The following is a 25,387-nucleotide window of genomic DNA, read 5'->3' on the forward strand; positions in this document are numbered from 1 at the left end:
CTCCTCCTCCTCCTCCTCCTCCTCCTACGTACTGCACTTGAGACCCCTAAAATCCAACTTTTCGTGTTCACCGGAGGAATTGCTGTCTCGAATTTTCCTGATCCCTCTGTTGTTGGAGTGGTCATTCAAACTGTACACATGACCTCTGAATTAAAAATTCGAGGAGAAAGATCAGCCGTCACTTGAGTAATTTGATAACGTTCTCATGATCAAGTTACAAGTTGGAAAAGTTGATAAAGATTGGGTAATTCTGCCCCATCCGAAACCCTCGGACTCATCTCTCCCCAGTCACAAAACCAAATAAACCACCAATATGGCAATCTACCATTTTATTTATCGACAAAGGACCAAGCTTCTTTTTCGGTGGCAAGTCTTCCGTATTTATCGTCGATTTGACTCTTTTTTTTTGTTGAAAAAAGAAGAAGAGATCGGACAGTCTAAGGAAGTAGCCAGAGAAAATGAACGGCAGAGAAAAGTGGTCACTTTGACGGGACAAAGGGTTGAAAAAAGAATTCAACGGAGGAGAGTCAAGGGGTGGACGCAAACGACAAATTGAATAAGAAAGTTGGGGTGAGAATGGAGTATTATATAAAACCAGGTGAGGGTACATGAGGAACAGAGTTGGCGCTCTCGATCAGCGTCGGGGCCATCTGGCACCCACGAGATCATGTCGTTGTCACCCATCCCCCCAGACACTATGTTACCAGCCATCTTAAGACGGTTTATTACACTGCGACATCCTCCAGACCACAAGAACATCACCATTTTGTATAATTTCTCAATGATAATGGAGTTGTTATAACACCTCCAACTTCACCAAGCGTGAATTTTATATTTTCACCCTGCAGTCATAAATAGAAACGAGATACAAATATCTTCTCTAAAAGGGAAATAAATGTCCACATTTATATCGATGCGAATCGAAACTCTAAACTAAAAAGTTTAATTACAATAATTGTCTCATTATTCTCTCGAATTATTTTTGCTGTGATTTTAATGACTCAGTTTTAACTGCAATCGTTAACTACAAAATTGAAATAAAAAAGTCATTGGTTCTGAAGCCTGAAATCACTGAAATCGCGTGCCCTTCGCAATTACCGAAATCATGACGAAATTCATTTGAAGTCGACCTCAAAATGAAGTGGTATCAATTTGGGAGTGAGTAGCCCCTCGTAATGTGTTATGTTTAAAAATTCTAAGGTGTTTCTAAGTCCAACAACAATTTGTTAATTTTTAAAAACATTTCAAAAGTAATTTTTAAACAGTACAATATTACAGATGAATAATCTGCGCGTCGAGTGCGTTAAATTAATAATCAGCGCGTCGAGTATCTAATACAATTAAAAAGTTCAACAACAATTTGTTAATTTTTAAAAACATATTTCAAAAGTAATTTTTAAACAGTACAATCTTACAGATGAATAATCTGCGCGTCGAGTGCGTTAAATTAATAATCAGCGCGTCGAGTGTCTAATACAATTAAAAACTCCAACAACAATTTCTTATTTTTAAAAACATATTTCAAAAGTAATTTTTAAACAGTACAATCTTACAGATGAATAATCTGCGCGTCGATTGCGTTAAATTAATAATCAGCGCGTCGAGTGTCTAATACAATTAAAAACTCCAACAACAATTTCTTATTTTTCAACCACAATTCAAAAAATCAACAAAGAATCAAGCTGCTACATCACAGCAAATATTCATTGGAACTATATTTATTGAAATGTAACAAATAGATGACCGCCAACAAAACCGCGAGCCGCGGGTTCAACTCCGACTTAGGGCAGAAGAATTTCAATTAACTTTTAATTTTTTTTTAATCTTTCGGAGACCTCCGAACGGGCATCTAGGCACCAAAAATCATCAAGAAATATTATTATTAAATAGTTGTTGATGTTGATAACTAGTTGTTAAAATCGTTTCAACTACCTCTCTTTGCATTCGGTGGAGATTTACCCGGGGTTGATAACGAGATATATCGAATTACGAAGGTTGTAGGATATAGGCGTTGGGATATTATGATCCAGGTTGATCTCCAGGGCCCGTCTTCAAGGATTCACGATACGGCTATTATATACCTATATTTCCCATGTATCCATCGTTGCACGTGTCCTCGTTACATCTCTCCAGTAGCGCTAGCAAAGGGGTTTATCCGGTGGGACGGGTGGGTGGGTTAATCTTGGGAGCCTCTCGTTATAACCCACCGATATTCCTCGGCTATTTCAACGAAAATTCCATGGGGAAGTCTTATAAGCAATGGTTACGTAATTCTCTAGTTCCCGGAGCAGAGAAAAGAGGGGATTACTTGGGAAAATTAATTAATAAATGCATTCTCGGTTTCGAGGATTGAATATAAAATTTCGATAATCTTGTTAGATTTCGAGACGACTATTGGTTCTATTTTAAGAAATAGAGTCGTTAACGTACGCGGAGAGATATATTCGGTCAAAATTACGGAAGTTTTAGGTCACTTACCGAGCGAGTCGATAAATTTATTTGATGGTATCGTAATTTTTTGCAGATAATTCAGATAAAAATTATGAAAGACTGTACAAACATTTCGTGACTAGGTAAAAATGACGTGACAGTTCCGTAACATTTCCGTAACATTTCCGTAACATTTCCGGAAATATGGAAAAGACACGTAATTTTTATTGAGTATTTTGTAATCTCTTCGTGTAGTGTTGTTAAAATTTAACAGCGACCTTTCACCATTTTATTCGGTTTTAGAATGGAAAAAAAATTTATGGTTTTTCAAAGGATTGAGTTTATTTCGGGAAAGTAGAACGAATACTTTGATGAATCACGCTCGTTCGTGGCCTCGGTCGTAATGAAGACCTTTTGCGTCAAGAGTTGATCAAGATCAACAAGACAAATGCGACAAAGACGATAACACGAAGATACCACCGAATCATTGAAAAATTTGACAATTTATCCCTTTGCCGTTGGTATACCATTCTGGAAATGAATTTTTTCGTCATTACGCAAATCGACGACTAAATTAGGCAACTTATCGCGTGATCTTTACCCATTGGGATAGGGGTGAAGGAGTAAAGAGGGAATGGGGAATTGACGGGGCTGTGCGGGGAATGAGATAGAATCTAACGAGATTCCACTCTGCGTCGTTAAATCGGTGGATTAACTAAATTCCTCCGCGAAAAACTTTTCCGCCCAGCCATGAAATTAAAATGGCAAAAAAAAAAAAAAAAAGAATGAAAAATAAAAAGAAAAGGAAAGGAAGAAAATAATAAAAATGAGTTGGAGAATTTTCCCTTTGATCTCGTTTACGTAAAATTAGGAATGTTCAACTTGAATTAGATTTTTTAGTCTAGCAATTGATAAAGGTAATGGGGATTTTTACGTGCCAATCTATGGCGTATCTCATAATTAATGAAAAATAAATCGTCGAGTACTCTGGGGTCTCAAGGAATTTCCTAGTGCTCCAACCGTGAGAGAGAAATTAAAAATTCATGGTAGAAACCCATGGGTATCATTGAACCTGGATAAAAGGTATCTGTTCTGGTGGAGTGAGAGAACTTTATCTGGCGCGTAAAACACCAAGGGAAGCTACATCTGCTCTCTCACACGTTTCGGTCCACTTGTAAGGATTCCCTTACCCCTAGATCCTCGATATAACTCGGGGAGAGGGGTTGGGCTGTTTCTACTTGGGAGCTTTGATGCTCGTGGTGGTGGTTTGGCTCCGGTGTTAACCCACCTCCACCTTTCATTCCACCACTGCCACCTCTCAGGAACACTCGAGTGATATCGAAAGGCTGGATTTTCGATATACGCCTGGGGCTAAACTGTGGCACTACCATAAACTACCGGGATACGGAAATTATGGCCACCTGGTGCACACTCGAGAATCGAATAGAATATCGAAGGGCTATGTCACCAATTTTCTGAATATTTGTTCACTATTACTAATATCACTAGAATTAACTAGATATTTTTAGCTAGTCCAATACATTTTACTAATCGATCAATTCATCGACACCACTCGCATAGTTTCGATATAATTCGATATATACAATTCTACGGAAGCGGTTTAAAAATTTTAAATTGAAAAAATCGTATTCAATCTTTACTGCACCTATTCTGTAATCGATTGACTAATTAAATTTCTGAAACGAACGACTCATCGATAGTTTACGGAATATTCTTTAATTCAATTTGATGGTGAATTTCTGAACCCATAGAGCACCGATAAAGTCCGATAAAGTCTATCGACTATATCCCCACGTTCTTGAAGTTCACTCAATTCAAACGTACACCGGTGAATTTTATTATTCATATATTCAGTTTTTACGCTTGATAGTACGACTCGTAACAAATTGTCGAGATAAAAAATATTAATAAAGCGATTGGATAGATACGACAGGGGCGGGATATAGAAGGGGGTGAAATAATATCATTGAATGGTGTACGGGAATTTAATGAGAGCGGAGAGGGTTAATAACCTTTTTTTTTTATGGAGAAGGATGTGAGCAAGGAATAACCCGGTGAATTACGTGTGTGCACTGTACCCTCTAGTTGGCCAGTTGGGCGGTGAGGATCGATAACCGAGACACGCCATCCTCCCCTGGCTCTTTCGTAAAATATCCCCCGATTGCACCCCCCTGACCTACCCCTTTACCCCTGGAAAATAGTCTCTCTCAAACCTGGCCCCGGACCTCGGTCACAAGTATCTCTGTTTATTTACCCACAGGAGATATCCCCCCAGGGGCTACAAGGCAGCTTTAATGGACTCGGCGAAGTTGCCTTTTGGGTTTGAGAATTCATTATTTCAATCCACTGTCCATTTTTTGACGATCAATCTTCACGTGATACAGCAAACCGAAAAATTGGTCAACATTTTAATTACAGACTATGAAATAATTATCAGAATTGAGATGATTCAAGTCAACTTGATTTTTTCATCCTTCAGATATTTTCCTGTCAAATGTATTTTTATAATTGAAAAAGTTTTGATATCTTTTAATAGTTTCGTCCAGATTGCAATAGAGATGCAAAAAAGAATAATTTTGAAAATTAATTAATGGCCCACTAAACCCCTGGTGTCGATATTCTCCAGTTCTCCCCTAAAATAATTTTTTTAATGAAACCCAATGCATCGAATGATTAATGAAAACCGTCAAGCACATGATCATCTGCGATCGTCATTACCACGGATAATCGAAAGATAATTCATTCATTACCAAACAAATTCACCATTAACGGTACATTCGCATGAACAAACGAATCGTGACGCTGAACCAATGAATCTCCCCCTCAGTTTCTTCATTAACCCTTTCCAATCAGAGGTGGACCGAGTGCAGTTAAACATCGAACGCCCGTTCATCCCCCCATGAATATTAATTACCCCGTCAAAATTTGATTCGATCCGCTCCCGTGAAAAAAAAACCATGAAAAAAAAAAATACAGAGGACTCTTGAATTTTATCACCAGTTCATTTTAATCATCCTCCAGTGAAACTCGAGATGGAATATCTCAATTCACGTGGAGACATCGTTTGGATGCAACTCACTGCTAGAATTCTAAACTACAGCGATACATCAGAGTGCGAAGAACGATTGAGCTACTCGACTCCTCCACCATTCGTCCACGTGCTGATGCACATCCTTTATCCCTCTGGGAAAGCTACCCCCTCTCGACCCCCGAAAATGGGAAATTGGGTCAGATCTCCTTCCCTCTGGATTCTCCATTTTTATTTGCAGTCCGAGGGATTTTATATCATCCCGGAGACACCCGCTGATGGATTTTTCTTGTAACGACAGGATCACATGAGCTGTGTCATAAATTACATAAATTAAATAAATTACTAGTCGATGTGATATCTATATTTATAATATATGGAATGGATCGAATGGAAATTATGATAACAGAATTGGAAATTCCGGGTCAACGCTGGAAATTGAAGGTCTCAAAATGATTGGCTTAAATTTATGGGTCAATAATGCAAATAGATTAATAATAAAAATTCAACATTAAATTGGAAGAGAAGAGAATTAAAAATTGGAGGAGAGAAGAAAAAATGTTGTGGAAGGAATCTCGAGGACAGGTTTCCTCTCTCATTATTTGCCCTTTGGTTATGCTTTTTTTTTCGATTTTTTTTTTCTATTTTTACATTGAGAACGCGAGTGTCACGTGTAAACTGCAATTTCACGAGTTTTTACGGCTCGCCGGAGAGACTTTTCATGGACTTTACGAAGGGTTTGCTGAAGAGTTGAAGGGGGTTTGAGGTGGGATAGCTTTTTCCGGACTTAACCCTTCACGAGCGGACTCCTGAGAGATGAGCCAGTGGGGGTTGAGGCTTGACGTATATATTACGGGAGTAAGGAAGACGGAAAATATCATAAAATATCCATGGTACGTGACTTTTGCCGGGTCTCTCGTTGAATGTACTCCTAATCCAAAAATATGTAAATCCACCGGCCTCGCATAAAATAATGGAGAAAAAAAAATCTACACTTTCCATCGTTTCGAGAGTTAAACGAGGGTTTCAAGGGATTTCAGTCGGTTTTTTTCACTTTCTAAAAGTAATGCCAGTGATAAGAGAATTTCCGAGATGTAATGTAACTCGAAATAATTTTTTTTCAATAAAATAAAAAGAAATCAATGTGAAAATTCTCTAATAAAAAAAATTCTCTGCGAGTAAATAAATAAATCAGTTGAAAGTGTAAATGATGGATTGAGGAAAATGGGTCATTGCAATATGATGATTGTAAATAACATGACCCTTTCGTCCCCGAGGAGATTCCCATCTGGATAAATCGAGAAATGGGAATTCCTTCCGTTTTCTAATGCCCTCGAATATTTTTTTTTCAATATGATCACGTTCACTGTTGGCAGACATGCCACACGGAGAGACTTATTGGTCTTACGTCGACCTCCCTCGGTATTTTTATTGGACGATCCGCCATTCCGTTGGACGACTCTAAAAGCCTTTCGCACCGGAAAACGACCAAAGGGAGCTTCTTTCTTCGTCAATGACGTCATCGATTTCCGGTCTGAGACGTCGAATAACTTGAGTTGAACAGTTTCTCCATGTCGATTTCACATCGGAAGTTCGATGAATTAATTACCCACTCGATTCACTCGATTCACTCGATTCACTCGATTCCTCAAAAATCGAAAAACAGAAATGACCCGATAAATCAGGAAATGGTGCCACCCAAATCGATGGAGTCCGCCAATTATTTTTCAATGGGGCAAATATTTATTTTTATTTTATTTTATGGTGAGATTGAAATCAACTGATTGGCGGCAATTTTGAATCTCCAACTGCCCACAGTAAATCCCGAGAAAATCCAGCAATTGTGAGAGGTAAAAAGAAAAATGAGTTTGAAACTATCGCAGTGTTGTAAACTCACTAATGCGTGTCCCGTGTCATTGGAAATCGGCTTTAGCCCCTCTAGGGTGAAAATACACCGTTGTCACCACCCCCAAAGCCTTTTTCTATCGTATTTACACCCGTTGCCACCTAGAGCTCCTCCAACAACTGTTCTCCACGTTTTCCTTTTCGATAGCTGTGTAATTGATGTAAAGAATAATGAACATAATTCTCTTCGATTTTAGATTTCTGTGGGAAGCTTGGTGGGAATCGAGGAATTAACGTCGACCTTGCTGTGATTGGTGGATTGGAACACACTGTGGTGAGTTGTAGTTGGCAATTTAAAATAATCGAACCTTTAATCTCTTCAGCCGTAAAATTTCCCATTTTCAAAAGTTTTGCGTCCCATTACCCAGGCATGTCTGTCGATTAAAAAATAATCCAGACCCCATAAAATTTATTCACCCCCTCCCGAAGAATCTAGCCCTCAATCCTAAACTTTTGTAGCGCTACAATTGCGTGTAAGGAGGACGCAAGTGAGAAAATGAAATTAGTCCGGGAGAATGTAGGATTTGCCCCCGCGAAATCCCACGATCCCCACGTGGAATTTCAATGGGATACCACTAGACTACGGGGTGCAATCTCATGGATGCCATCCCCCTATTTTCCCACCAAACCCCCCAACGCTTTTCTCCCATACCCTCATCCAAGTTTGGATTCTCGTGACTGAATCGTGACCGTAACCGCCTTTCCAAGTTAACTCCAATACAGTACTATTGAACTTTGTCATTCCTCCGAGTTGATAAATTTTAATAGTCCCTTTATACAAAGCCCATCATGGTCCTCCATAACAAGAGAAATAAAACCTCCAAACAAAACAATGAGATCAACAGACTGTTTGTTAAAAAATTAAAATCATCAGCAAAGAGTTTCACTAAAATAGTATGCGACGCCTTCAGCATGACCTCTGAACTTTCCAACCCCGGGATCGATCCTCGCCCGACAAAATATCGCAGCGAGACCTCTAAATCCCAAATGAGAAGAGCTATAAGAAAATCCCACTAAAATTTGATTAATGGTGTCACCCTAAGATTTTGCAAAAAGCCAAGTTTTCCAGCTGTTTTCAAACAATTCTCGTAAAAGAGAATATTCTGAGTACCTGGAGCCCATTGTCTTCTGGGGGATGAGTTTTCACTCGGGCTGACGTCACTAGAGTTTCCTAATTTCATGCATCGAGAGCAGGTCGATGCTGAACAGAAGTCTCCACCCCTCAAAGCCCCTCTGCAGCAGTACAGGTTCTGTTCTTCTCTGTTCTGGCTCTGGTTATGGGTGGTTTGAGATGAATCCACCTTGTGCTACCACGGACAGGTTTCACCTCCTCATTTGTTCGGCAAAGTTAGCCCTCGGAAGCTTCATTGACACTCCATAGAGACTTGGCCAGTTGTATGGGAAGTGTTGGATATCTCTGAGTTGATGGTACGTCAGCTGGGAGATATCTGAAACAACAATAATGGATATTCATGATTTTTAATTGAACGAACAATCCATGGATTTTAATACTCCTTCTGTCTCTGATCTTCTTGATATGGTTGACAATTCTTGAGGTTCAGCTACAGATGATTTTAAATTGTCGCAGACCGTTTAAATAATCATTTGGATGAGCAAATGGTTTGAGATGAGGGAGAGATGGTTGTAATGCTGAAGTTTTCCACGCAGGAATTTCTTCAGCCATCCAGAGAATTCACTCCCATCACCCATCACCCATCGCCCATCGCCCACCGCCCTTTCCACCGTTTAGCATTTGGCAGAGAGCACCCTCTATCACAAATTATCATTCAATTTGAATTGTTAATTAAATTGCAATGCCAACGACTTTAATTTCTCATATTAAATCCCCTAATTGTTGAACAATTGGGTGTTTGATAAATGTTTCATGAATATTCACGTATTCTTTGTACTACCTCTGTGTTACCATATAATAATCAAATTTGGTTAACTCGTTAAGTTGATTCGACTTCATCGTGGTTGACGTGAATTCAATTTACCACTCTACGAGAGGTTGGTAGGGTAGACATTGCCAGGGAATAGGTGACGTCTGCAGTTGGACGTTACCTCGTAAATTGGCCCTCAGGATAATTTGAGATAGCGCGACACAGCGTAACTAGAACTAGCGAGACAGTCTGGTTTTCTATTTTAGATAGGTCAAATCCTCGTGTGTCAAACCCTCCAAATCTCCAAATTTTATCCTTCATCAGGAATTACTCCAATCAGATTCCAAATTTATAAAATCTTTAAGCTCATCCAAAGGCCATCATTCTACCCCGTATCGCTGTGGACTTTCTCAGATGGTCGAGTCGGCAATTGCCCTGTCTTTTCTCCAAATGCTCAACCGCCGTTCATTATTCCCCCCAAAACTACGTTTGAGCGATTACAAATGCCTGTAATGACTCCTCAGATGAGAAAAACCCCTCAAAGACCGTGAGTTTCCCATTTACTTTGCGTAAAGCACTCCGCCACAAGCTAAAAGTCTCCTCCATCCCAATGGCAAACTATCTCTGGACCAAATCGCGTCGGAGCTTCGCTTTGATCTCCCACTGAAAAAAAAAAAAACCGCACCTGAGAGAACAATTTCCCTTTTTTGTAATATTTCACCATCTCGTTTTGATGAGCACAGAATATTATTTGCATACCGTTGTGAATAATTCGATAGAAGTTACGAATACGAAATAAAAACGGAAGTAAGCATGCAAACTGCTATTTCGTGGTCGAAAAGCTAGAGAATAGGGAGAAACTCGAAAATGACCCCATTTTAAAGCCGGTGAAATTTCCGCTTGAAAACTCAGTAAGACGATTCGTTTATCTCCAGTAGTTTCTGGGATATTCAGGTGAATATTTTCCCTCCGAGACAAAGTTCTCCCGGAAGCGCAGGGTTGTGCAATAATATTATTTTCAACGGAGTATTAGTGAAATAACAGAGTAGGGAACTCCGCTATTCCGAAGAATATCACTGATTACTGCAATCATTGATAATTCATTGCTTTTGGAGAAAAATATTTTAAAGGAAATGTTTGGCTGAAGTGAAATGTGAAATGTAAGAATTTTCTGATGCGCTCTATTAGATTATGAGGATTCGATTAATCAAACACTTTGAGTATTTTAAACAATGAGAATTGTTATTTAAAATTGTTTGATTCTAAACCTTACTTGTGAGGCCCATATTGAACTCTTCATCTCTGCCCTCTCCAGAGGGCATTCCACAATTTCTCCATCCACCCTTAACCCCCGGTCTCTCCTTTCTTGACCCACTCTATATCCTCACCAGATATATTTTGGGAAAAATCCGCACGGAGAAAGTCTCTCCGGGAGTTGTTTCCCCTTTTTATGACACGAAGAAAAGGCTCTACAACAAAGAATAACAAAGAAATAAATATTTCCTAAATCCAGAAATATAAGAAGATTTTGCGAGTGAATTTTTAACCTGAAGAAAAAAATTGATATCCAACACGTTTGGATAAATTCGGTACACCGATGTTATTTGTAACAAGGGCTGACCTTTGACACATACTAATTGTCGTGGAGGGTAGTGCGTGCACTTAGTGTCGAGAGCAAAGCCCTGGGTGGATATCAGGCGTCGGCTACACCGAGGATCACACATCGGAGGTCTGGCTTGCACCTGCTGTATATCCCCTATCGACGTACCCGGATTTAATGCCTCGCCACAATTAATGACCGTTTCCCCTACCTCAGTTGCTTGCACACATCGTATGTGTGTAGTCTAGCTTGCATTGGCTAGCAGGCCTGATTATGGCGGGTACCTGTCCGGGATTACTGACACTCTGAAATTTCCGGGTAATCCCTATCTCTCGTCGACAAAGTAGTTTCTAATGTCTAATTAACAGTTTTTATTTAAATCGATGGGATTTACCAACTCTGTCCCGAAATTCACACGTCACAAGCTTCTCTTGTGCTTCGCTCGAAAATTTTCCATCATTATCATCATATTATTTCCATCATCATATTATTTCCAGCGATTTCCATTAGTCAATTTTTCCGGGTGATTAACATCCTGATTTTTTCAATTTTCCAAAAATCCAAATCTACCATTGCGTTGTACCTCTGTGGAAAATTCATCACAGTGACATTCATTAATTTCATTTCATTTTCCCCTTCTCCCACGAGTCCACCAAATTAATACATCCAGCGATAGAACCATGACGCAAAAGCTTATCGCCCCTAATTCTCGGAATGATTGACACAAAAATTCGTCTGAAATTCATAAAACCAGGCATCCGCGCGTGGAAACGCGTTAAATCATAAATCATACCCCGAAATTGATTGTATTGATGTTACATCGATGTTGGAAAACCGTTGGGAATCGACTCCGGTGGAATGGGTTTGACGTGTAGAAACATGGAGAAATGATGGTTGAATCATCCACGAGGGCGTTAACACACGTGGGGCCATTGCATTTATCCAACCCATCGAAAATCCGGGGCTACAACGGTGCTAATTGCTAATTAGGTAATCTCCCTTCGGTCACTGCCATTCGATTATTATTGTCTCTCGCTATTGTCTCAGCCATCAAACTCGTTGTTTGTAACTCCCCCGAAAGCACATCGCCTGATTATATGTAAATAATTCAATTGCACATTTTAATTGGCATAGAATAATTACTGAAACCCACCGCATACTGGTTACACAAATTTAGTCAAATCTAGGAATTGAATAATCAAAATAACTATCAACTATTACAATAAATTGATATCGAAAACTAGTGACTGATCAAATAGCAGCGAATATCTACAAGAAAAATGTTGTTCCATCCGTAATTCAATAACTACTAGCGTAAAATTTATCGTGTTTTTTTAAATCTTTATCAACAAACAGGTAAATTTTCCATTCTATCCAATGAAATGACAATCAGCCATTCTATCGTGAGTGAGTCTGACAATTGAGAAAAAAAAACTTTGATCACTGGTGTAGCATCGATAAGCGAGTAGAAATCGAATCACAAGAGAGAATGGTCTTTTCTACCCCCAGGCTACACGACAAATGGAAACACACAGGAGTAGGGAAAAGTAGTCAACTCGGCGTAAACTCGAGATTCGATTTTTCTCGGTCTGGTGACGACACCTGGGACGCATTTGTCTTACTTCGTTCCTGCCAGTGGACGTGTACTTCAGGTATACCTCGTGAGTTGCAAGATACGAGGCTGGAATAAACGTGGGCTTGTGAGGGGATGGAGGGTGGATATGTTGGAGTAGTATATACGTTACTCGAGTTCCGGTGGGGCCTTCCAGAGGGTTGAAGAAGAGGGATAGGCGAGTCGGTGGAAAGCTTGAAGTCTTCCGGAAGCACACGAGACACGAAAGTTCCTGCTCGGGGAAAGGGAAACTCCATCGTATGTACGTCAACTCGGAAATGCCTCGAGGGGTGGAGGGGTGGAAGGGGGGGGGGGAATGGTGGTTGTTTCGTCGAGATAGATATGAAGATGAAGGGGGAGAAACAGGTGGATATGCCACTGAGGGTATTTTAATGTCTCTGTGATACACTTGGGGGCGACTGCCATCCCAGACGCCTTTAACCCAATTCCTGCATTTTGACATTTGTCGAGGGCTTAATGTTGGGTTTGGTAGTGGTAACGATTAGCGAAAATCGTGGATTAACTTTTAGAACGAAAATCTTATCTCTTGCTTCGTGATAATATTTTTTTTATCGTCTCCAGCTTGATAATGGCTGAGTGAAATTCTTCAATTTTTATGCCGCCTTTTTTTGAAAACTTGGCACGTATCAGAGCTCATTAAAACCATCTCATTGTACCTCTTGTGCTTTTCTCCGAAACCCCACAGATCACGGATCCCCTTAAATTTGGTCGAAAAAAAAAAAATAAACATTCCCCTCAACGCTGTAAAATAGACTGTAAGTGCTGACGTAAACCGCACGTCAACGGAATAACAAGTGGCGTTGTATCCCTGGCAATTCTGAAAAAAAGAAAAATCCAGGGAATGAAATAAAACGCCGAGAGCAAAATTAAAGAGCCAAGGTGAAACCAGTTGAAAAACCGTTTCGGTAAATGGAAACGTAAGAGGTTTGCTTTGCCTTACTTATTCCTGACTTGTGTTGAAAAAAAAAGAAAAGCCAAATGGAACGGAAAGTGTGTGTATACCAGAGAATAGGTCGATAGATCTTGCCTAGCACAATAACAAATCGTGAAAATCCAGACGAAAACAGAAAAATGTGAATTGGAGAGATATGAGACAAATTATCGTACAATAATTCTCATCGTGTTTTCAAAAGGAAATAATTACACAGAGAGAAATATTCAATAAAAATGATGTGTCCTGTATTGTGAAACGTGGGTGTAGGAAATTTAACACTGTCACGTAATTTTTATTTAAAGTCACAGAATTTCCTTGGGCATTCCGTAATTTCTATCTGAATTATCTGTAAAAAATTACGATACCGACACATAAATTTTTCAAGTCGATTCCGTAATCGGTACGCGAACCGAAAGTACCGTAATTTTGACTGAACATTTCTCCCCGTGTATACGAATAAAGTGATAGATTCTCCAACCGCTAAAGGAATCACTAATCGCCGAAGACATCTCGAAATCAACTTAAAAATTGATCTCACGAGGGTTTTCCCCATCGGGAGATTAAACCCATGGCTCCGGAAAATATCCACTAACAACATTTACTGGATCCGCGGAAAAACGAAATGTCTCCCCCTCAGTAGAAAAACCAGTGGAAAATCCGAGCTCGGAGCAATCGGAGATGATAACCTCGCCGATTAATCGAATCTATCTCTCTTCCATGGGGCAATCCCAGCGTCGGTGGAATGTCACAGAGATTTTCCAGTATCAATCCAAAAAGAGTTAAAGTTTCGAGATAGGGGTTGGATAAAAAAATGTAATTTCAGTGGTGGATAAATTCGTTGACCACACACACCGAGAGTCTCAAATAATATCTCCAGATTTTTCCTGATTCAATCATCCCCGAAAATGCGTGATGCGCCGATAAATTTATCTCCTAATTAAAACCCCCCGGCAGTTAATTAAAATTCGTTTTAATTGATGGCCATTGATCACTGGAGGGGGAGGACGAGGGGGGCAAACAAGAATAGTGGGCGCATCGTTTATTAATTGCGGTCATATGGTGTGTCGCATTAATATCCCACGCATCCCCTTCTCCACTTGAGCATTCCCATCTTTCTGTTCAATAATTAATTACTGCATGGAAATATCCCGCGGTAACTAGTGTCGTTGTGCTGTAATTAATTAGCTTTGACATTGGAGTGTCAACAGTCGGAAAATTAAATAAAATATCTGAATATAGTCTTCTAGTGATTTTTCTCCCGCATTCGGAAATCTGTCAACTATCGTACAAAATCTGATGAATAATTATTCCAATCGATGTTCATCCAATAGCTGTTGAAATCTAGTTCGATTTGGTGAGCTAAATTTTTTGGTAGTACCTCCGAACAATTTTTACTTCGAAAAGAGAGAAGTGTGTCTGGAGCACGTTCGTTATTTTATTTATCTATTCACCGACGGTTTCGACATCGTTACTGTCTCGTGAATTTCTACACCTCTCTCCTCCATATTCCACCCTCCACACCCCCTCCATATTTTTATCCCTTTCTCCCGTGTCTATGCGCTTTTTCGTTCGTTCAGTTCGATATTTACTTCGATTCACGTAGACACCGAGAGACAGAGGAAATGCACGACCGATTTATCGATACATTATGTGTACTTCTACTCTTGTGTATGTGTTCAAGGGGGTGGTTGGGGGGAGGGGGGGGGGGCTTTTGCGCCGATGAATACAGCTTTCCTGCCGCCGTCTATTGAAATACTGAAAAGCGTCAACTGAGAAATCAATACCTATGTAATAGATTTTTATAGAATAATTGGTTCATTATTTGTTTTTGGTTTTTTTTTTTTTGATTGAAAAGGGGAAAAATGGTCTAGCGGAAAAATATCGTTTTTTTAACTCGGCGTAATTGAAAAACGACAATTGTTTTTCATGTAGATTTTATTCCCGGGATTCATCATCACCTATCAATGGAGCACTGTCGAGTGTCTTTACAGGACAAGGAATCCTTTGTCCATTTGTTCCCCCATCTGCCCCCCCCCCCCTCCTTCATTTGCCTCTGATAGAACGGATTAAAGGGATCCGCACCTTGTTGTCATCCCAAGTCACGGAAGAACGGAAAATTGGCGGGTGAGGAAATTCCCCTCAGTCCCCATTTTCTCTAAAAAGAAAAATAAATAAAAACATTCACTCCCCACTACACTGTTGTTTGTACTCGGTATGACGAGAGTGGGATACGATGGATATACGAACAAATGGAGGAGGGCTTTTATGTTCAGGAAATATTTCCCCTGTGGGATTTTCCCTTTTTCATATTTTCCAACAGACTTTTTACAAAATAAACCGCGCAGAACAAAAATTGAAAATGAGGAACGCATTGACTTGTGGAGAACAAAATATCTCCATTTTCTCAGGAACTACGGGAATTGGAAAAATCTCCTCTTTCTGCAATTCCCTGTGGAAATTCCTTCGTCTCGGTGCGGAACCCCGCAAGAACCCTCTCCCATTGTTCCGCGTGTCTCTCGCCTTAACCCCACAAATTCCAGATGCAAAAAAAAAAAACCGGAATTAATTCGTCCCCCGAACCAATTTCCAGTGACAACTCCTTCCCTTCGGCCCCCTGCGCCTGCCCGCGCCCCCCGTAAAAACCCGACATTCCCAGACCCCCAAAAAATTCTTAAAATTCAACTACATTTTCCTCCCCAATGCCCTCCATCCCGCAACAATGGAGTCTTCACTCAACATCCGATGCATCACTCCCTCTCACCCCCCGAAAAAAAGGTGAAAGAAATCGTGCGATGCTTTACGGAACAATGGAGTGCGTCAAGGCAGAATGCGCAATAGAAGGGGGTGAGTATTTCTCGTCCCCGTGGCATTCGTCTGCAATGCCAGAAATAAAGTATATACCCCCCGCCCCCTTTTCACCCCCCCTATTCACCGCCTTTCCACCCACCTCCATCAACTCCTGACGGTTGTCTCGGAGATGAGAAAAGGAAAATCCAAAAGGACGAGAGAATACTGAAGACTCACCCCCGCCTCCCTTGCCCCCCCTTTCTGTGCCGAATTTTCTCAAACTTGTCTAGTCGTCGTTAAAGCGAACGTTTCGTCACTCGTGCAGAAACAAAAATGTCGGAGTTTTTGAGAGGAAGATAAGGGGGTTGGGGATTTCTGGGAAGGAACGATTTAGTGTTTACAAACGTCGTTGAGCATGGGGGATTAAAAAAGGGAGAACTGCTTTAATTAATTTTCCGACGTTTAATTTGTAATACTTTTTTTTATTTCATTCTGACGACAAATGGTTTTTTGTTCAACGGGAATTCCATTTGCTGGCCATCGCCAGCAGATTCTCTGCTCCTCGATGAAGGTGGTGCTGAAGGTGGTGGAAAGGGGGTGGAAACTTATGCCGCTGGCTTTGACACCTTCATCCAGTGGAGGGTAGGTTCCAGGAATGCTGGAATTAACTGGCTCAGAAGTGGTCACAGAGTGATATTAAACGAGGGAAAAGGGTGTAGGTGGTGGGAGATGGTCTTTGTATCGTTGGTGTTTGCTGTTTTGATTTGTTTTCGTGGAAAGGAGAGGTACCAAACTGAAAATTGGAAAATTTATTTGTACAGTACGAGGGGTATAATGTCTTTGTATTGTCATTGTTTGGTCGAATTAGTCAGGCGATGAGGGCAATTCTTTCGAGGTTATTTGAAGAGGAAAACGGTAAAACGCGAATTCACAATCTGCACTAATGTCTTTGTATGAAATTGCGGAGGCGTCATTGTGTCATTGTTTGCTTCGCTCGACTGGTGATCGTTCGATAAAACAGGTTCAATGAGAACTATAATGATAAATTAATTGAATTCCAAATCAAATTGAGAAATTCACCTATAACAATCCTTATTACTTGGAAAATTACCACTTAAGGATGTTCTGCCGGTATTTTGTTATTTTTCCTATTTTTCTGAGTTTTATTGAAAACTCTCGATCGGATTGGGTTTGTCCGTTAGATCATGATTTATCCTTTCACAAAGTTTCATCCCGATACATCAATTTTTATAACTTTTCACTAAAATTTATTGATTTTTTATCAAATTTTAGAGAAAAGTTACAAAAATTGATAGAAAAATCTATTTAGCGCGCCGCAATATGAAAATGATGCGAGTGTAGGTATTTTTTTTTCCTCAAAAAAGATCAATTGCATAGATCAGTAATTTGGGGGGAGCGGCGTGCAAGGGAGGGGTGGATTTTACCCTTCTCGCTGAAAAAATGGCATTTTACCCACACGGTCCATTTTACCCTCCCCTAAAAAGAAAACAAAAATCAACAAGCGAAGTTGGTCGGAAGTCAACTCTCATAACCAACAGGGTCAAGCGTTTCCAATTGTTTCTCAGCGACAGCCCAACAATAACTGAAATTGATGGAAGATCGAGTGAATTTACTGTATAACTGTCTTTGTACTCTCACCCCCTTGTTCCCTTCATTTCCCACGCCACATCCAATACTCGAACTGACATATAAAAAATGTCCACCCACACACACTCGCCTCGTTAAAATCCTTTTTATTCCCACTGAAGTCTCAATTCTCCGCGCTCACGGGGTAGAAAAAAAAATTATTGTTTTTTTTTTGTTTCACGGGTGAAAAAAAAAAACAACATTCACACGTACGTCACGGGGTACGTCGAAGTAATCTCGTTAGTCGGCGGTGGGCTGAGTTCACCTTTTCGTTTCAAAGCGAAATTTTTATATTTCACCCCCTCTGCTACCCCAGCCATTTTTTTTTTTTTTTTTTTCGTTTACGTACTGCGTCGAGAGCCCCAGTGACGTCGTTAAATTTCACGGGGAATTATATGGCGTCTCCCGCGTGCGCAAAAAAAAAATTGTTCATTTGTCCCAGGTCGATCGTTCTCCTCGCTCGATACAATGCAATTTCACCGCAGTATTTAATTTATTTGTTTGCACATGCCTCCCTGGGTTTTTATGGCGGTGAAGAAATTGAACCGAGTGACTGGAGGGCCGTAGGAGGTGGCAGAGTGGAAATTACCTCATTAAAAGAAGAGAAAAACCGTATTTTCTTCTGGAAAAACTATTATTTTTTACAACCCGCGAGAACCTAGATTTTTCAAAATATATCATCAAATATACAAAAATCATCCACCCTCTATTTTCCCCATTCCGTCTTGCACTCTTCACTTCGTAAAATAAATTCGATAAATTTATAAATAATGAAATAATGAATATAAAATAAAATATATTATCCATAATTTTTAAATATATCCTTTAATCTATAATTTATCGTATTAAAAAAAGAATTTTTTTATCAATCCCTTTAAAACACGAATGACCTAAGTCCCGTAGAGGTAAAGTGGGAAATAATAAAAAAGTGATAGATCATAAAAAAAGAACTGAGGAGAGATAGCAGACGAACTCTATAGAGACTAATGATCCCGAGGATTCGCCAGACAACACCTAGAATATTTATTCCCGATCGATCGATCCCCAAGACATCTCACCCCTCACCGATAAATTCAATTCACCACCCCCCACTAGAGCCAACGATTTAATAACCGGAAAAATTTCACTCACTCCAGAATTAAAATGCAAAATTAGTTATTACGACTTTATGAATGCTGTTTCATTGGATTTCATTGTTTTCCTGGTTTCTCATTGTTGATGCTGGCATCGGTGGTAGTAATAAAAAGAGAATACGAGGGTCTGGGAAAAATAGGGGAAGATAGCCCCGGATGCTTCCGAGTGGCATAACTCGGAGCAATGAGGACGCACACCCACTCGAGTACTTTACTGTATCAGTGAAATAAACAAGAGAAAATAGAACAATAAGTTGCGACGATAATTGCGAGAATCAAGTGGACCGGTGCCGAGTGGGTGATATTGATACCTGAAGTGCGATAAAAGGAGTGAAAGATCCCGTACCTGATGCGAAAGTTGAAATAAAAATTCTGAAAGTCGCGAATTATCGTCTCGAAGATAAACATTAAATTTTTTTCGATTTTCAATCCAATTCCTTCCCAAGTTCCAGGAACCATCCCCAAAGTTATCCCGAGAATTTCAAATGAATTGCTACCCGCGAATGGTCTGTTATCACTCCCCAAAAGATCGTCATATCCCGGTGAAAACGATGAGCCACGATGGAGGAGGTACTTAAAAACTCATGGAATATCCAAAGTGAAAAGAGAGATGAGAACGGGGGACCGCTTGAAATAACCGACGCGTTCGTAATTAGAGCGAATAAATGCATGAGTAACGAGCACCTAGGCGCAAGACTAGATAGATATGGGGGTGGGTACTCTGTCGCCATGGGACCACGAAAACCCGACGGGCTTTCGTGCGAATCTAAAAGATAGAAAAAAAAAATCCTCAGATAGTGATAATGAAGCAAGTGAATGAACGAGCGAGTCGGTTGGAGGACTGAAATAAAGATTTTTCTTTTTATTACATTTCAATAATTCAACAAGGGAGGAACAATTTTTTCTCCTCTTTCACTCCTGTGGATTCTTCACGAGTGATTAGAATCGCTCGTACAATCAATTATGCATTAAACATGAGGAAAAAAATTACGGAATTAAAAAATTATTTTTGCATTGAAAATAATTTTTTTTTTATTATTTATTTGGAGGCATTTTTAGGGAATTATTTTGAGAAAGTAAAGAGAATTACGGGAATAGCGCGAGTGGGTCAAAGAAAAGATGAAGAATTCCCTTTAATTGCGAGGAATAAATGCATGAGTTATGAACACCGGGTGTCCCTAAATGGTTGAAAATATTTTTCCGCGGGTTTGAAAAAAATAAATGGGAAACAATTTGAAATTCAATACGCGTCAGGCGGGAAAAAAATCAAAATACAATACAAACATTTGGTATTCCCGGTCGAACTGAATTCGATAAAGAAAAAAAAGGAGAGGTTTCCGCAAACAATTAAAAAGTGGAAAGGCAAACAAGGTAGAACAATTATTTATGCCTTCGCACCGCGAATTCCTCTCAAACATTGAGAGCATGAGAATTCTGAAAACGAAATAATCACGTTCCATCCGAATGGACTGTGAAATTATTGAACTGATAAAAACGCAAATCCATTTAGCAATTCATTCACGCTAGACAGACTCGTTAAATTTTATTTTCAAAATCGAGACACGGGAGTGAACAATTGTTTTTCAATAATACATACTAAACGAATCATTAATTTCCATTCCGTTCATATATCTGACGTCTCTTTTGCGTTATTTTACCGTTCGATGCGGAGGGTAATCGATAGCTCTGCCGATGGTTAATTGATACAGGCCGTTCATTAACGTCCATTAAAAATAACGATGTGGTTGCGTTGAATTTTCCATTCAAATTTCATGTCCAATGGATGATGGACTAGAAATTTTCAATGTTACGTTCTCCCATAGCTCGAAAATCTTCCATTTTCACCTCAAATCCCGGAGAGAGTCCCAATTAATCACCCCCCAGCGATTTTAACTATCAAAAATTATTCCACCGATGGCAATTCAATAATTTGAATACACATAAATAAAAAAATAGTAAAAACCCCAATTTTCTTTTGGTTTTGAATTTTTCACAGACATGGGAGAAAAATTTTCTCTTTCATCGTCAGAGGGCCGGCTTCTTCTGAATAATGAAACGAATTTATTCTGTGGATAAAGTAAGCCCTTGGCAAATACATGAAGGGATACGAGAAACGTAAAGGCCATGTTTATGCAATCCTCTGTGGTTCGAGTATTAACAAGAATTGCATCGCAATTTTTTTTTTTTCTCGCAAAGCTCCACACATGTCCGGGGATATATTTCGAACTCGGAGGGGATTACTCCCATTTTCACGTCCCTGAAACTACACATTCAGGTTTAATAAACCCAAATATTTGGCAAAATACTTCTGCCGAATGTTATTTTAGCTGTTTTTTTTTTTTCATTATCATTTTCATTTTATCCGAAGCTGTAAGAGGATTATGAAAATATAAAACCGGGACGAAAAGGCATTATGCAGCGATAATAGAGAGCACTTTTCGTTTGAAAAATCCACCGGAAGCTCTGGCAATAGTTTTTTTAAGACAACATTCTTCCACAAGCTTTCGCGTTTGACTTAGCATACATTAAAAAAACAGGTTTTATTTTTAGGTGCGGGAATATTCAAATTTCACTTTTTGAAAAATATTCCTTTTCTACTTTATTATAATAATATTTTATTATAATAAATTAGCGGCTAATGGATTATATGAGATAACAATAATAACAGTAATTATTAATTATTCTAATTTAATATTAGAAAATTGAATAGAATATGGTTTTGAAATGAAAAATCTATCTTTTCATTCGAAAAATAAAAAAATTGGAAAAATTTCCTCTTAAATGTCCGGTAAACTAGATCTAAAAGTCTCGACTTTCCCTCTGATAATCACAAATAAAACCTGTCAATGTCTCATCCCAACAAATGAAAACAAAAAAAATAAAAACAAATCATTGCCCTCAGAAAAACAATTCTGATAGACGTATCAATGCCCCTAGGCTGTGTTGATCGATTGGCCGATGCAAAGGGAATAAATAACCTGAAAAAAAAAACCATCGAATGAGAAACAAAAAAGAGGGACGGAAAAATTGAAAGGAATGCCCTCGATGAAAAATAGAATGAAAAATATTCGACGGCGTTTGGCTGTTGGTGGGGGAATGAAAAAGTGGGTGAAAAGCTGTTCCGGGTCGAGGCCGTGGGAATAATAAATCATCCCTCGGCTCCTCACTCTTTTTACCGTGAGGATGAGAATTTTGCAGGACCGCCAAGACTAAAAGCCCAGGAAAAAAAAGTCTATTGCCGATTCTGGGGAGAGGGAATTGTAGAAATCTTGGACTGAGGAAAATTACAGAAGCCCCTGATGCCTGTCGGGAAATTGATTTCGTTTTATATTCAATACAAACTCTATCAGCACCTGTGCGCGCACATTTCGAAATACTGGTGATGGAAATATCGATGATTTATTCCCACGTCGGGTCACACCAAAAAATTTTTATTTTTCAAAATATTTCAGATTATATCATCACCATTAAATTTGAGAAATTAAGTTTTTTTTCTTTTTTCATTCGTAGAGCAATAGAAAATATCCATTAGATGTATGTCTCGTATCTGTTAGATTTAAATTTATTGAATAACTCTTTCGAATAATTTAATTCGGGCCACACGCAATAATGGGGTTATATATTTTTTTTTCGGTATATATATACTCCGGGTATTTAACATTTTGCTCCCTTCCCCGTTTCCCTTCATTTAATTTGGATAGGGTGAGTTAATTATAGTTATAAAACTATGAACTTGAAAATTACAAAATTATAAAATTATAGAGTTTTCTCAAAGTTGTGGAAAGCTGTATGAGTTTTAACAGGTTTAAACGATTTCTTTTTCCTTCTAATTGAAATCTAGGGACTTGTGAGGTAAAGAGATCACATGGACTGTTAGATCCCACCGAATAATGGAATTATATTTACTGAGTAATTAAGAATTTACTCCCAAAATTTCGAAACGTCACTCACACGAGACGTGAACGACGCAGTTCTGTCAAAAATGGTTTTATCTCGAAAAGTATCGATTCTAGGAGATAACATCAAAAGACCTTTTGTGTCTAGAATTTATTCAACTACAAGAAAGTCTTCTGACATTTCCACCTCAAGTCCATATTTGTCGAGATAAACCATCAATTACAGAAAACGTCAAATTCCCCTTATCTGTGAGTGTATAAAAATTCTCGTTACACCCCAACTATAATAAATCTAGATAAAATAATAATTAATTTTTAAATTTAACTAGAATCCATCAAAAAGGCCGTCATTCATCAAATAATCGAATTGAAATAATTTCCAAGGACAAAAATTCCGGATATCTCGAGATCACCCCCAAAATCGTGAGACTGTGGTCGAAGTTTTATCTAGACTAGAATCCCCAGAATTTCCTGGATTATATTATGATGATGTGTTTTAATAGGGTTAACAATTGCAACCACAGAATGCTATAAAAAATTGTGATTTGAGAATGAAATGAATTTTATCCGAAAAAAAAATCTCTAGATCTGGAGAAGGCCGGGCTTTAAAAAATTGTTGAAAAAAAATGGACTTGTCTGAAATAGAGAAATCAAACTGGAGGATCGATTTGGCGATAAGAACCGACAAAGAAAATCTTATCGTCTTTTGTCGGTTGAAAAATCGTCGGGACGGTAAAATAAACGAGCGAGTGGGGCAGCGAAAATGTAAGGAAAAATAGTGGTGACAATTTGCCGGATGACTGAGGTAAATTTTCCAGTGATAAGACGTCGTTTGGTGGTGGTGGAAAATGAGGGGGTGAAAATTTTCTTCGTTCAATCGGTGGGTTAAAATCGTCGAGTGGCGTTTACATGCCACGACACGCTCGATTAATCGCACCCCCAGACGAGAATTCATACCGAGGAGGTACGCAATGTTCGTGGATAAGAGGATTTTTGGGTTTTAAAAAGAAAAAGGGGGCGGACAAAATTACAGGGGAGATTAAAATGAAATTATTACGTTGTTATATCGGTGGGATTGCATTATCCTTTTGTATACGTTAAATAATCCCCTTGAAAAAGCGCTGCAACGGGAATTAATTTCGAGAGGAAAAATCTCATAAAAGCTTCGGGACTTGACAATGTGATGAATGCACGTTATGTCGGGGATTTTAGGGACAATGTGCTGGATTTTTTTTTTAATTCTATGCGTTGACAGGAAGATGATGAAGATCATTCGACAATCATCTCCAGAGTTTTGGTTTGAAAAAAATTTCGACCCGATTTTTTGCGTTTCTCTCGCAATGAGTGCAATTACGGGAAAAGTTTGCAAGAGCTTTTTTGTAGCTGATGAAATTTCAGACGAAAAATCGCTTGTGACATTTTATCGTAGGGCCAGGCACTTCGGAGATAATTGCCAAGCCAATTAATTTGTGTAATTGAAAGTCGATTTTTTTTATTTTCCAGAGTTCTGTGTTTATGTCGCGAACGCGTCGTTTTACCAGAAAATCACCGTCGACCTTTTTTCTCGGTGAGAAAATTCCCATGAAAAAATCTCCAACAACTTTTTCTGTGAGACCCATAATTGCCAAGATTTATCGAGACAAAAAGTGTATATTTCCATTTTTCAGGGAAATCTCTGGACTGAAAAATATAAATTGCACCTTAAATCGATCTATTTTCACTTTAAAATCCAAATAAACCGGAAGCCAACGAGGGGATGAAAAACGTGAGCACGATCCGTGACGCTTGACTTACCGGACGCGATTCGAGAATTTCATTTCCGCGGGACGTCCGTGCTTGGGAACTTCTTAAATTAAATTTCTGAATTACAGCCAATCATCGTGACGCCAACATAAAGAGCCAGGGGGCGGGTGGGGTATGGAAACGTAAATGTTTGGGAAAAGTAACGGTAGGGAGTACTGACTTCTGCGTTTAACGACATCGACGTGCAGCCCTCTCCCCCCACCCTCGTCCCTCCCCCTAACCACCCCCTCACCGACAACTCGTTTGATCGTAAATTCACCGAGAATTTCGCCTCCCGTAATGAAACAGGGGCGCAAGCCCCCCCTCCGTTAAAAATATGAACAAAACACATCAAAAAGAAATTAAATAAAAAATTAATGGGAATTGTATTAATGAGTGATAGAGTTTGCAAAATTGTAGGAATTTACGCGGCTAAATTAATGGCCGGAAGGGGGCGGAAGGGAAAGGGGGATCGATAAGTGTGAAGTAATTTGAATTTACCGCCACAACGTTTGGCGCTGCGGGTGCACCCGTAGGATTTCAATTAAATCGAAGGGGGAATCCCCGGGATGTATAAATAGAAGGAATGACGATGGAATATTAAGTGGAATGGAGGGGGTGGAGATAAATAAGGATTTAACAGAGTGTTATATTATCTTTTTAGTGAGTTTGGAAAGACAAGGCAATTTTCACGTTTCCCGCGTTTTT

At 39.2% G+C, this 25,387-nt stretch overlaps 1 protein-coding gene across 1 annotated transcript in view; it reads left to right on the forward strand.

The window, feature by feature from the left end:
• Rbfox1 (RNA-binding Fox protein 1) overlaps positions 1 to 25,387 on the forward strand; it is a 114,243-nt gene that overhangs the window by 14,815 nt on the left and 74,041 nt on the right. Inside the window, exon 2 of the mRNA XM_011308031.1 lies at positions 7,582 to 7,658. The gene's annotated coding sequence lies outside the window, so the exon portion shown is untranslated. The remainder of the gene's footprint in view (positions 1 to 7,581; positions 7,659 to 25,387) is intronic.

The sequence above is a fragment of the Fopius arisanus genome, unplaced genomic scaffold (assembly GCF_000806365.1).
Source record: "Fopius arisanus strain USDA-PBARC FA_bdor unplaced genomic scaffold, ASM80636v1 scaffold00057, whole genome shotgun sequence".
NCBI lineage: Eukaryota > Metazoa > Arthropoda > Insecta > Hymenoptera > Braconidae > Fopius > Fopius arisanus.